Here is a 13,627-nt window from a genome sequence, read left to right as displayed (position 1 = left end):
CCTATGATTTATAATATATAACTTAGGCAACCGAAACTTACTATTACAAAAGAAAAAAGGAAAAAGTTTTGCATTAATTCAGCTTGATTCATGTACAAGGGACAATGAATTCAATAAAATCTTAAAATAAAAGATTCTGCTTGCTTTGTATAACTGGTAGACAGTTAGCGTATTATATCAAGCGAAACCAGATACACTAAACAAAAGTTGCTACTTGATCTTTCGCCGAAACGATAATACTTATAGTTGCACGTTGGTTTAGTAAATCCTGTTAATTTGTACTGTCTTACATAGTATATGAGTCAAACATCCAAAAAGTTGTCTACAAGGTAGGAATGGCAAAACCAAATTGAGTTGAAGGGCCGTCTCATGTTGCAACTTGTAATAATTCCAATGGTTCTTTAGCTATCCATGAATAAGATATAGAAACAATAAAGACTGTTAATTTTACCTAAATATTATGAAAATGTCTAGCAAAAGAAAACAAAAGTACAGAACAGTTTATCGAAAAAAAGGATAAATCTTATATATTTTAATCAATCGATTGGCTTACCATTCACAAATCTAATTATAGAATCACTAGAGAAACAATAAACATAAAAAAATAAATAAATAAATAACGAATAGATATGTAACACTCACAAAGGTTATGTGCCGTTTTCATTTCAGAAGCATTTTTATTATACAGATATTAATGCGTATTACAGTTTTTATCAAGTCAGCGTATAGATATAAAAAAAAAAAATGAAAAAAATGAATAACTACTTTTTTTTCGTGAACTTGAAGATTGACAAAAATATCACATTGCACAACTAATCCCTTGCTTTTGAAACCCGTAAAAGTTTTGGTGAAGCTTTGTGGTCCATTGATGTTCATATGGAAATGGCCTATAATCGTGTTCGAAAGCTTTTATCACAGAAGCTTTGAAGTATTTGGCAAGGCTGGTATAAACAAAATCATGTGCAACTATAGTTCCATTTAAAAAACATACTCTCAAGACTGGCTGAGTGACTATTGTGAATAAAAATTGGACAAGCCAGAACTCGAATCTGGGACCTCTTCCATGCTAAGGAAGCGTGATAACCATCTACACCACATGCCCGGTTTTTAGGTGAAATCACCGTTATTATTTTACTAATTCAAACAGTAATTTAGCGGTAAGATTGTTCCAAACGCTGTTAGATTGCCGCTAAGACTACATCTTTAATGCAGTCAAACCTCCGAAAATATGGCTATAATAGTATGTTTTTATTGAATTTTATCTTAAATGGAAATTTCTAACATTTTCGACTGTGCGATGCTTTTCGTCTTAGGTTCATCTAACTAAGTCCGTAATAAATAGTTACATAATTAGATGATAATATGATACGTTTTATCTAATATCCGCTATTGGAAATCATCATACTTGTATCCACATCTAGCTTTGGGAAACCAAGTTAACCTTGTTGTAAGGTATGGAGATGGACCTCCTATCTCCTTTTCAAGAGTTTCAAAGTTTCAATTTTTATTTTCTATTTTCTATTTATTTTGTCAAACCCCTCTAATTAACGAATAAGCATACCAAGGTATAGTCTTCCATAACTCAGAGATCGGTTAATCGTTGCTGTAGCAAAGTGAATTTACCATAAAACGGTACAGCTCATAAAAGGGTTTTCAGGCAATATTTTCAAAAAATATACACGTCAAAAATAATAATTCGAGTATTAAACCATCAATGCAAGAGAAGTTAAAGCAAAGTCTAGACTACGTACGATCCTCTACAAATCGTTATATGAATGGCATTCATTCATGTAAAGACCAAACATTTGGTGAAACAAAAGGGTTATTAGTCTCTTACAACTACCTGCTTCATCTTTGATGAGAAAGCATATTGGTCTTTCGTCGTTAATTTTTGTTTGACAAGAGATGCGAATAGCAAGATTACTATTACGGATAGACCGTCAGACGAAAACAAGTGCGTCCACGGCCATACCTAGGCGAAAACACCAGTTCCCGTCCGATCACTGCAGTTAAGCGTCTGAGGGCCTCGTTAGTACTATGGTTGGAGACAACATGGGAATCCGGGGTGCTGTAGGCTCCTCTTTATTTTTTCATTTTCACTGTCTATTATTATTTATTTCTTTATTTATTTTCTTTTTTTATGTTCCTTTTTCTTTCTCTTTCTCTTTTTCTTTTACTACTTATTTTATGTTGTTTTAATTATGTATGCATACTCTGCAAGCATCGCATTGCCTTGGGTTGTTTTTTTATCACCGTACTTTTTTCGAGTTATATACTGCTGCTTGCTTACCTTAATGCAGTCAGGCTAGCTGAAAAGCGATAGTCACCACGCCAACCAATCAAGAGCATAGATAGTCATGGAAAAAGCGATCCAATACATAACATACTAATACTTATACAGAAACAGAAACAGAAACAGAAACATAACGGAAACTAAATAAGAATCGCCGCAAAGGCCCAATGTCGTCATAAGCAATGCTTTTTTTCGCAAAACAACCAATCCCGATGCTTTGAACACCCTCTCTCTAGACCCTGGTTTCTGTTGTGTTTCTCAAGAGCATAGCATTTAGAGGAGGGAGGATTGTTTCAAATCATTACCATTGACAAATGTTGAAAGTAAGACCACCAACACCCAGAGTATTCAAACCTTTCCCTTCGAATCTATTAAAGCCAAATCATTGATCATTCTAAGAAGAACATATACTAATTAAACCCCGTGTATATATCATTTGCAGTATACCTTTTTGGGGGATTTGTTCTTTTTTATTTTCGTTGCTAAACGATCATTTGTGCGCTTACTTTTTGGTAATAAACAACCTTTTTGGACTATCATAATACAGTCTATCTATCACCCGAAAGCTAGCGTTACAAAATCGTAACGAAGATGTAACGAGTGGGTGACATAATCTCGCTAGTTTATGACATGACATTTAGACATGCGAAATACCATCACCGTGAGTTTGCATCTACGCTGTATTTTTTAAGAGGAGTTTTCCATTAAAAAACGAAAACACAGTGAATTGAAAGCTGTAAAATAAGTTTCAATCCTTTTTTTGAGTGATCCGCGCGGATTGTGAAAGTAGTACTTGAGGACTTTGTTGGGTGATTCTATGTGATTTCGTTTTGGCTGTAAATATCTGAGTATTTTTTGTATTTTAATTTGCCATTGTAAAATGAAAGAAAAAAAAAACCAACAACAACAACAACAACAACAACAACTACAACTACAACTACAACTACAACTACAACTACATCCGAGTTTCAAATTCAGGTGACTTCCAAGCTGCTCAATAATGAAAAGTCATTCAGTTGTCGTTGTTTAGATGGTATTGATACGCTTCTTCCATATTCAGGTAATATTTGTTGAAATTGAAAGAACGGAGTGCCAAATATTTCAATTATGTACATAATGTCTGCAACTCGTTATAAACAAACGCGAAAAACACTTCTTATTTCGCTAAAAACAAGAATATAGGTATCAGCTATATACATCCGTTAGCTCTAAATAAATAGATTGATTTAGAAATGGCTTATGAACCCAACCAGTATTCAGCCTAAGAAGAATTCGATAATAATACTATACTAGACCCCCACCTGTTTAAAGGACATGTTGAAAAAATACATGTCTGTAAATGAATAGCAGCGACTATTCTACATATTCCATAAGCAAATTCTTTTTCTTATCCTAGTCTTTGGTCTCAAAATTTCTTCCCGATACGAAAGTTTTTTCCTTGGGTTACTTACTTACTTACTTACTTACTTACCGGCTGTATTGTATTCATTTTGATTTTTGTGATTGGTGAATTCTAACTGTTCTAGTGAATTCAAAGGCTCCGAAACCGTAATCGAAGCCCGCTAATCATTGAATGAAACATGTGAAAAAAACTATATGAATTATATTTTAGGCAACTACACTTCGTAAGTGCTTCTTCACATAGCAAATGACTAGAAGAGACGAAGCACGAGTCATACACTAAAAAGATGCGACGACTAGTATACTTTCATAACCAAAAATATAGTACATTTTGACAGCCAAATTATTGTACGTTTGAAATATTCAAGTAGAAAGCAAAGTTATTTATAAATACAACTTTATGGACCCATAAAATTCGTACATTCAGTCTTTATATACCTGGGCGACAGCAGCCTAACACAATGTGGTTCGAAAAAAAAAAAAAGAGAAAAGCAACGTGGTTTTATGTCTATAATATTCAACCACCCTCCATGGGCGGTGTAAAATTACCAAAGATAGAAGTGAGTCGAATTGGACCTCGTAGTTCCGTAGGTCCGTAGTTCATGAAGCCAAATAAGAAACTGAACCAGTCAATACAAAGTACTTTAGTACGAGTACCAGTCGAGTACAGATACAGATACAGATACAAGTATAAGTACAAGTATAAGTACAAGTACAAGTAAGCTAAATGAAGGAGGAAAGTGTCTACGGCCATACCTAGGCGAAAACACCAGTTCCCGTCCGATCACTGCAGTTAAACGTCTGAGGGCCTCGTTAGTACTATGGTTGGAGACAACATGGGAATCCGGGGTGCTGTAGGCTCTCCTCTTTATTTTTTCATTTTCACTGTCTATTACTTATTTATTTCTTTATTTATTTTTTTTGTTTTTTATGTTCCTTTTTCTTTGTTTTGTCTTGTCTTACCTTTTCTTTCGTTTAGTATTTAGTATATTGTCTCTTACTTCTTCCCCTATTCAAACAACTCTCCTCCATTTGGGGATACTGAGACTCATTCCCAGTCGTCATCAGTGTACGTAAGTAAACATCGCCCTTCGCGAGTCTATTACTGTAAATAACCATTCAATAAGACAACGAATTGGCTCGTTATAGATACGTAAATTTTTCGATACTACTTGAAAAATATGAAAAACAGACAAGAATGATAAAAAAGATTTGCATACACAACCACCTATGAATGATAGAAATAGTTGAATCAAGGGTGTCGCTTTGCGGCGGAGGCGGAAACAAGGAAACAAGTGAGTCTTTTTGCGGATGCAGTATTTCGTTTTGCTGTATGTCATTCAAAATGTTCACATCACACTTACAATCTCTTTTTCTTCTCTTGAAATTAGAGGTTTGCCTGGATGACGATACTATATCCACTTCTTACATCAAGGAAATAGCTAAAGCTGATCAGTAATGTTGGGTCATAATCGTATAATCGGCACGGCAATCACAACAATCGGGTTTCATAACCCAAAGACCATAGGATCAGATGGTTAGAATGTATTTGCTTCCTTGGTGAGTATGAAAACGTGACAACTTTTATAGATTTTGGAATGAAGTGAAATTTACGATACGATATACTAAGATTTATATTCTTGCGTTCGCTATTACAAAATAATGGATGGTACTAATAAATAATAGAAGTCACTCGAACTAATGCATATGCTGAGAACGGTTTTTTGAACGTAATTCTCCAACAACCTCGGTATACTAAATAAATTGTGTGTCCGTTTACATCAAAGGAAATTATGCAGGTAGAGGGAGAGTTGTTATTGTATTTACATGCCGCTTCATATACAAAGATAGATGCAGAGGAAATGCTTTGAATCTAAAATTACGAGAAGCGACTTTAAGAAATTTGTTCTATATCGCAGAGAGAGAAAGAAATTCTGAACTTCTTCTCTCTCTCTTTTTTTTTTTTTATTTACAGAATGATACACTTTGCTGTCCTTTCTTTCCTAACCATGATTCAATTGGAAGAAAAAAAAAGACCAAAAAACCCAAAAAGAAAATCTGAATCGTCACTGCACCATATCGTTTTGAGAACCTTTTCTGTATGTTCTTCGTTAATCACTTATTATTCTTTAACTTGCAGCTATTCTAAGTATGAAAAGTATTTGCAAAGAAGTAAAGTGTTGATTCTTGATTTTGATATAAGTTGCTGCCTGAAATTGCGCCATTTACCTGGGAACTGTCCGTCCATGATGATAATGACTAAATTTTAAATCAGAAATCCAGTTGGGAGAAACAAGCGTGTATATTCCTTTCCCATTACCCATATGATATTGTGTATGTTAGGTTCACTAATAAACGTTTACATACATTACCAATGACTATACTTTAACAGCAGCCACCTAGCTGGAAGCTTTGCATTATTGAAGTCGAGGGCATGATATTTTAAGACTTACGGTAACTCGAACAGGCAAGTTATATAGACAGCTCACTGTAAGTTAGATAGAAGAATGCATCGAACGTATTAACATTATGCAATTCAATGTATGTAAGACATTGTTAAATAACAGTACGCGCTATACGTGTTTCCGATATTCATAGTGATTCTGGGCGAGTTTGCAATTATCGTAATGGGTACAACCGTTTATGACTCTATAGAAAAGTATTTACTTTGATATTTCAAAATGGTAGGCGACAATATAGAATGAAGTGGCATAGCACTCGAATCGTAATTAGCACCATCTTGAGGAACCAACCGCGGAATTATGACTTATCAGAGTAAATGATTTGCACTAAATGAAGTTTACTAGTCTTTAGCAAAGCTACATACGCTCACGAGTGCCTTAACTGCAACTAACAGTATATAAATGTAAGAAAGCTAGTGTTAATAATATAAACCTTTCATTCGTTATCTTATAATTTGTTAATTGTATATCTTCTACGTATACGTATATCCATATATTTAAACAGTTTAACCACGATTCAATATCTTGACAATACAAAATGGTTCCGTTGAATCTACGATACTTATTTCTGGAAATTAATCAAAAATGACAAAAGCAAATATAGTGATATGATTCAGAGAAGTGTGTATTGGTTTGCTAAAAGGAATTGTTAACGTTCCGCTTTTCTCATACAGAAATCCCACAGCCACAACCTCCAGTTATAAGGTCTCAACGAGCAATTGAAGGATAAATCTAGAGTGACTAGAAACAGAAACAACCAATACTTTTTTGCTTCTATACTCAATGATTTCAACTTAATAGTGAACATTAAGATGCTGTAAAGTTTTTAGAAAATCAATCTTCATATTTTTATATATAGGCATCCTTACGATTATCGATTATTTAGAACGTTTTCTGGATTTTATAACGATACCATGATAGCTTTCGCATTCTATTTGGTTTCATTATTAATATATTGAGTATCGACCTCCTAGAGCAGTTCAACTTCATAACACTTAAAATAATACCGCTCGTAACAATAGTCAGTTAAAAGATAATGTCAAAGTAACAGTTTCCAGAGATCTGATTCACTGAAGACCTAACGCAGACTGTATTTGGCTAGACCAGTCAAATCTTCCAGCCTGAAGATTTGATTAATGGAATTTGGTATATTTATAATTGGCAAAGACTTTTTTCCGAACTATGTTCGTTGGTTAGCAGCGTTAGCAGTTTCTTCGTTTGGGAATTGCAATAGCGAAGCCTTATTGTTATATTATAATCGTATGTAGTAATCAGTAGTATCGTATGCCCATTATCCCAACAACATACTTATTGTTATTAATATGCAATATGGTAAATGGGGTGGTTATAACAGTATTTAACAAAAAAAGATTAGTATTGACCACAGTATATGAAGGCCGTGTGGTTTAGATGGTTATAATTTCTGCTTAACATTTGATGTTCGCAGACGGTCCCAAGTTCGAGTCTTGGCACGGTCATAGCCTTCAATTTTTTCAATTTTTTCATTTCTTTTTCTTTCGGTGAATTCTATTAGTTGGATCATTGCAGATCTTTTATATAAGAATAATACACACTTGATTTTCGCTGCCTTGTTTGCCTTTGTTTGCGGGTTGCTGAATGCCATGGTATGCATCTGTCACCCGTCACACCATGCATCTGTCACCCATCACACCATGATTTACTTTGCAACTGACGAAGGAAATATCGCTATGGATGCAGACACTAACTGTAGAAAAGGAAGAAGAAAAAAGGAAAAAGGAAAAATGAAAAACAGAAAATTACTCTCCCTCCGGGATTCGAACCCGGGCTGCCAGCGTGACAGGCTGGTGTACTACCCCTATACTAAGGAAGATCCATATTAGCTTTCCACGCTAAAAGCTTTTTCAAAAACATGTAGTCTTTGGCCTTTCCTTGTTTTCGCTTGTTGCACAATGCTGTCTATGACTTACAATCAATGGGTTTACGACGAGTACGAGTATGATGTATTAATCATTTCTTGTTTATCTTGACGTTCAACCTTGACAAGAATTTTCCATCTTCCAAATAATAACAGCAAAGTCTGCTTATTTAAAATTTTCTACCGAGTACCATGTAGCATTCTTCACTGAAATGCATTTCTAAGGAAACAACCATAATAATTAGTAAATAATAATTACGCCGCTCCTTATTTTTTTTATTCGATTTCCTCTTTCCTTTGCAGTCTTTCGTTTTCTTTTTCTGCAATTTAGCTTAAATCTAAAGAAAAAACACTACTCAACATGGCAATATTGCCGCCTGTACGTCTGCCACTACCAATTACTATATGGTTTCACACTGTTAGCTCGCGCTAAAACACATGAGCTTTTAAGAATTATGATTTGCGATTCATAGTTGACTATTACACCGCCATATGTTGTAGAATGGTACTACATTTTTTACGGTCAGATCTAACGAATAGAGTAGCCTGCTGATTGCTCAACTTTCAGGGTTCCATTTTTCATTACTTTTTCTGATTCTCTAAAAATAACTGCTTATAGAATACGTCAAGGAGAATGAACAAGACAAGAGATTCCTATATTTTTAAGTAAGTTCAGGCGAACCCTAGCAGATATAATTGTGTCTGAATTGTTGTATATTATCTCGTCATAAAGTAAGGTAATCTGCTCAATCCTTAGATTCTTTATCCGCAATATAAAAAACACTGTTAAGTAGTCATAGTTTAATGAAGAATATTTTAAATGAGTTTTTTGACATAAAATCCGTGGATAACAATAAACTTAACAGTTAATCCATTTTCCGAAAGTCACAGTAGTATCTTTCTCTTGAGATTCGACCGTAATTCGATACGTTTAGTAACGAATGAAAGGGATTTTCGTCCGATTTTCTTAAATTATTATAACCATCATTTGTTGTTGAATACTGAACCCCTTAGTTTTCCATCAAATCATTTCCCATAACGTATCCTCCTATAAGGTTGAAAATTATTTCTGTTATCTTTGTGATAAAGATTAGCTGAATTAACATAACTCGAAACATCCTAAAAATGGAGACATTCTGAATCCTATACTTTAATTTTGTCGACGACAGTCTTTACGCCTTTGTATTTGCATCTTTCGTTCTCTCCTTATTAGATGGCTTTGCAATCTAACTAATCCAAAGAAATGTGGGCTATTATTTTATATTCAAAAGAAATGCTCTGAGACAAAACCAGACCTTGATCTATTCCAAATCTGAGCAATGGGACATTTATAAAGTGAATTCATATATGAAGGAATTTTTAACGAAGTTAGCTTCATTTTCCAATATGTTGACAATTATTTTTGCTATATCAAATGGCAATAAGAGAACCTTAGCTTGATTTTCATCTATTTTTATGAATAAATTACGATACTTCAATGCTTGCACTCTTTCCGGTTATCGGTAAAAGTACTATTATACTTTTACGGCTATCAGCTTAGTAACATAAATTTTATAGTTAAGACAATTTGTGTTTGGTTTTTCTTCTGCGATCGTTATTTTTTGTCCGCCTGAATGGTACGATTATAAGTATTACTTGTCGTAACATATTATGCGTGAGTAAATTATAACAAAGCTCACCAAAATAATCCCCAAGATTTTCGCTTTTAAAGATAATAGTAATACTGTCACGAAAATGCTATTTTTAAATTTCATTTCTTCGTCTAGTTGTTTGGATAAATATTATACTTGGAAAGACGTATTTTCTGGCCTCTCGCTTAATTATAGATTTATGCACATGTCTCAACAGAAAAAAATAAATAAAAAATGCTTTTGCAAATAAATAAATTAGATCGTAAATATTCTCATAAAATTCTGATTCACTATCTAAACTTCTTCGGAGAGATTCTTATGCATAGTTTATATTTGACTATCAGTTGAGATTACCCAGAAGTGTAACACTTGTTCGTAACCTTCTTATATAATTTTATTAGCGATGTAACCTTTTCTTTTCCCGTTAATTACTTAAAAGATTATGAAAGTCCCTTTTTCTCTGTTTTTTTCTTTTTTTTGAAGAGACAATAGTTTAACTGACGTATATCATCCGGAATAAACACCCTTTTGTTGAATTAGCCTCTCTAATACTTTTTAATTAAAAAGTAACAAAGCTTATCTAGCTAAACGCTAAATATTGTACAAAGCTTGGCAATATTAATTACCAACTTGACCTGAATTCTGTTTTAAGCTTGAAAACACTAATTATATAGAAGGAACATATATTCCTGTTAGTACTTGTAAAAATCTAACTGAACGAAATTTTAAACATATATCCATGAATGCTACCTCAGCTGAATTTTATGCTTGTAACCAGTTGGAATGGATATAGTAATTTTGAGCGTCGAAATTAACTTTTTTATTTTTTGTTACTCAGAATAAACAAGCAGTGTCTATGTTTTGTTATTCATAAAATTATATTTAATAGTTTATCAACTGTGATCGTTTAGTGTACTGTTAGTTACTTTGAGAGATAGGATTTCTCATAATAACCTGATTCATAAGCAGAGAAAGTAGTATTTGTTTGAGTATATGCAAGCATACGAGCGACTTCCGAAAATTATTGCTGAAAAAGAAGTATTTACTGTGTTTTGATCCTCGCAATGTCAGTTGAATCGCCACGATGTCACAAAAGTATTTTTCTTGCATCAAAGGAAATTATAGAATCCGAAAAGGACGCACTATATAGATAAAATTGATCAAATGTATCATTCATCCAAGCGTGTAGAATGTTTAGAAACAGCTGATATATCCATCCTGTAGAATAGCAAGCGATTATCGATTACGTCTTGGCAAATAATATTAAAGAAGTAATTACTTTGTTGTTCGTTAAGCCAGTTCATACAATTCATAACATATTCAAATATACTCTATGTATTGGTTGCAAGAACTTCTACGAAAAGAGGTAGGTGATATAATTACTCACTGAAATTTGTCAACCTATCCAACAAAAAGTCGCTTAATTTAAGCTTAGTCAAAGAGATTACAGTCTCATCTTAAATAAATCTGCTATCCTTGTTTACACGTTACATAACTTGTAACAACTTATACCCAAGTGCAAAACGACTGCTGACTTCGAAGAAATTATACATGATTTGCTTTCAAAGTTAGCGAATAAGGAAAAATATATATATATTTATATATTCCCGACAATCAAATCTCATTCGATGAATTCAGCGAAAATTTGGTTTCCAACGGTGTCTTAAATGTTTGAAATTAAAACTGAAGCTCAGTTTTTTGAAAAAGAAGAAGACAAAAAAAAACCCCAGATTAATCAATTTATACGCATACCACTTCACTCGCTTTCACAATACGAAAAAAAATAAAGAAAAACTAAAGACGACAAAACAAAATAAAAACTACCTTTTTGATTTTTTTTGGTTTAATTCTTGTAACATACAAATGTAGAATGTCGAATTGTCATGAATATATATATATATATATATCAACTCTGAAATGCGCAAATTTGTTGAAAGAGTACCAAATTACAGATTCACATTTTCGAATTGTCAGATATAGAGTGCTGTTTACATAACATAGAAAAGAACAAGACATCAACCAAGGGCATGTGGTGTAGATGGTTATCACGCTTCCTTAGCATGGAAGAGGTCCCAGATTCGAGTTCTGGCTTGTCCAATTTTTCCCTGTTCAACCTTCTTCAAATTTCCCTTTGCTTTTTACTTGAATTAGAATCCTTTTTTTTTATCTCTATTCAAATTTGTTCTAACTTGCTTTACGATTTAGTTTAGTTTACTTTGATTTCATCTAGTTTTGTTTTGTTTCGCACAGTGGTCATTCAACTCTGCGATAAAATATACAAATAGATAGGTATTTCATTACGACAAAAAAAGAAAAGAAAAAGACAAAGAGAGTGATTAAAGGTAAATGTAAGATAGAAATAGAAAGAGGGAAAAAAAAGAAAAAGAAAAAAAACAATGGTCACAGCCAGGCTCGAACTGGCGACATTCGACTTATTAGATCGACATGATAACCAACTACATCATGCGACCATTTGTTGTAAGTGTTTTTTCTATAAACATTCTGTTTGCTTTGTAACTTACGCACCTATTACCTTGCTGGTTGCTGGTTTTGTATGTACGTCGTCGGCACACGCATACCAAAATTCCACAGGCTTGTCATTAAAGTCAAACAAATAGAATCGAAAATGAAAAATAGAAAAAGTAGAATTAAAAGAAAGAGATAGAGAAAGTAAAAAATAATAAAGTTTACTATGAACCATTAATATCACTGATCACAAACAGAGTCCTAGAAAGTAAAGTGTATCTTTATGCTTTGCTTTGTTTTTTTATTTTTTTTAATTATTTTTTTGCTTTTCTTATCGACCAAAGAGCGATTACTTAGTTACAACGATGGCTGGACATATATGTCACATTATTCTAGCATCACATTAGGATGTAGTATTAAGATACAAAAAACGGCTATTAGAAGAAGCGAAAGAACCAAGCGATATTAAAACTCAAACAGAGATGGATCAAAACATTATAAAGGAAGTTCTCTTCAACGAAGGCCTCGTGGCCCAATGGTCAAGGCGCCTGACTACGGATCAGGAGATTCCAGGTTCGACTCCTGGCGGGGTCAAATTTCTTTTTCTTTTGCTGTCTTCTTTATTTATTTTTACTTTATCTTTATTTATGTTTCGCTGTTTGTTTCTTCTTCTCTTTGCATCCTTTGGCTTCTTATTTTCGTTATTGAATCTTAAATAAATAGGTTTCCTTTTTTTTTTTGAAACATGCAAGTCTTTGTACGAAGCGATAAATAGTTTTGTGGATAATTAGTAATCTATATTCCGGCGTCGATTTAGTAAATCAAGCTTCGTTTATTTCGTATTTATAAACAAGCAAAGTAAGCAAAAGAATATTATCTTGTAAGGTTAAATTTACTTGCTTTATTTAATAAACATATCAATCCTCTGAACATTGGAGACCGCCGGGCTTTTTCTAATACATCACTACTTACGAAGAATTAGGGAGCCACTTGCTAACTTCAGTTGATGTGCAAATATGGAATTATTAACATAAAGTCTAAATACGTTTTAGGTATATTAGTTGTGAAAAATCAACCTCATTTCAAATGAGACTGAAAATAAAAAGTACGGTCAGAGAGGGACTCGAACCCTCGACCTCATGATTAACAGTCATGCGCACTAGCCAACTGTGCTATCCGACCTTAACATGCTCCTGGTGAGGCTCGAACTCACGACCTTCCCCTTTCAGTATATGAGAGGGACGCTACCACCGACTGAGCTACAGAAGCTTTGTTGGTAATGCAACAACTTATTTAATTATAGTTTAGCAATTGGTTTATCCTTGCTTCCCAGAAAATAGGACGTTGGGAGGATCCTCATATAAATGTAGTTGTACTTTTTATTCGTAGATTACACTGGATTAAATTTTCTTTTCTTTAAACGATACAAAGCTTGCAGACACTCAAATTATTTAAATTCGATTATATTGTAAGCAAT

At 33.5% G+C, this 13,627-nt stretch overlaps 10 non-coding genes across 10 annotated transcripts; 5 read left to right on the top strand and 5 right to left on the bottom strand.

Moving 5' to 3' along the window:
• Positions 1 to 1,028: 1,028 nt before the first annotated feature.
• On the bottom strand, positions 1,029 to 1,102 carry SOCG_16148. Its single transcript has one exon. It is a non-coding gene; the product is annotated as a tRNA-Ala (tRNA).
• An 860-nt stretch (positions 1,103 to 1,962) lies between these two features.
• On the top strand, positions 1,963 to 2,077 carry SOCG_16147. Its single transcript, XR_001202976.1, has one exon. It is a non-coding gene; the product is annotated as a 5S ribosomal RNA (ribosomal RNA).
• Positions 2,078 to 4,440: 2,363 nt separating this feature from the next.
• SOCG_16146 lies at positions 4,441 to 4,555 on the top strand. Its single transcript, XR_001202975.1, has one exon. It is a non-coding gene; the product is annotated as a 5S ribosomal RNA (ribosomal RNA).
• Positions 4,556 to 7,551: 2,996 nt separating this feature from the next.
• On the top strand, positions 7,552 to 7,634 carry SOCG_16145. The gene has a single exon. It is a non-coding gene; the product is annotated as a tRNA-Val (tRNA).
• Positions 7,635 to 7,937: 303 nt separating this feature from the next.
• Positions 7,938 to 8,008, bottom strand: SOCG_16144. The gene has a single exon. It is a non-coding gene; the product is annotated as a tRNA-Asp (tRNA).
• A 3,699-nt stretch (positions 8,009 to 11,707) lies between these two features.
• Positions 11,708 to 11,781, top strand: SOCG_16143. The gene has a single exon. It is a non-coding gene; the product is annotated as a tRNA-Ala (tRNA).
• Positions 11,782 to 12,081: 300 nt separating this feature from the next.
• On the bottom strand, positions 12,082 to 12,155 carry SOCG_16142. The gene has a single exon. It is a non-coding gene; the product is annotated as a tRNA-Ile (tRNA).
• Positions 12,156 to 12,671: 516 nt separating this feature from the next.
• On the top strand, positions 12,672 to 12,744 carry SOCG_16141. Its single transcript has one exon. It is a non-coding gene; the product is annotated as a tRNA-Arg (tRNA).
• Positions 12,745 to 13,258: 514 nt separating this feature from the next.
• SOCG_16140 lies at positions 13,259 to 13,332 on the bottom strand. Its single transcript has one exon. It is a non-coding gene; the product is annotated as a tRNA-Asn (tRNA).
• Positions 13,333 to 13,338: 6 nt separating this feature from the next.
• On the bottom strand, positions 13,339 to 13,419 carry SOCG_16139. The gene has a single exon. It is a non-coding gene; the product is annotated as a tRNA-Met (tRNA).
• Positions 13,420 to 13,627: the final 208 nt, after the last annotated feature.

Source organism: Schizosaccharomyces octosporus (assembly GCF_000150505.1).
Source record: "Schizosaccharomyces octosporus yFS286 unplaced genomic scaffold supercont6.1, whole genome shotgun sequence".
NCBI classification, from domain to species: Eukaryota; Fungi; Ascomycota; class Schizosaccharomycetes; order Schizosaccharomycetales; family Schizosaccharomycetaceae; genus Schizosaccharomyces; species Schizosaccharomyces octosporus.
This window is presented reverse-complemented; position numbering and strand designations above follow the sequence as displayed.